Here is a 232-nt window from a genome sequence, read left to right as displayed (position 1 = left end):
AAAAACACAACAAAAATAATGCCTGACTATTTCGAATATTTTTAAAAAAAAAATGTAGCCACTTTCCTTTAAGATGGTTTGATTGGTAAAAAAAAAGCTTTGGGGAGCAGTCTTAAAGTAGCAATGCGCCTGATATTTTAAAGCTAGATGAGGGAACTTCTTTTTTGAAGGGAAAAGGGTATTTTAAAGCTTTTTGGGAAGTTTATATTTTTTCATAAAATGAAAATTTTTT

Source organism: Penaeus monodon, chromosome 25 (genome assembly GCF_015228065.2).
Source record: "Penaeus monodon isolate SGIC_2016 chromosome 25, NSTDA_Pmon_1, whole genome shotgun sequence".
Classification (NCBI taxonomy): domain Eukaryota; kingdom Metazoa; phylum Arthropoda; class Malacostraca; order Decapoda; family Penaeidae; genus Penaeus; species Penaeus monodon.
The sequence above is the reverse complement of the archived record's forward strand: the minus strand, read 5'-3'. Positions refer to the sequence as shown.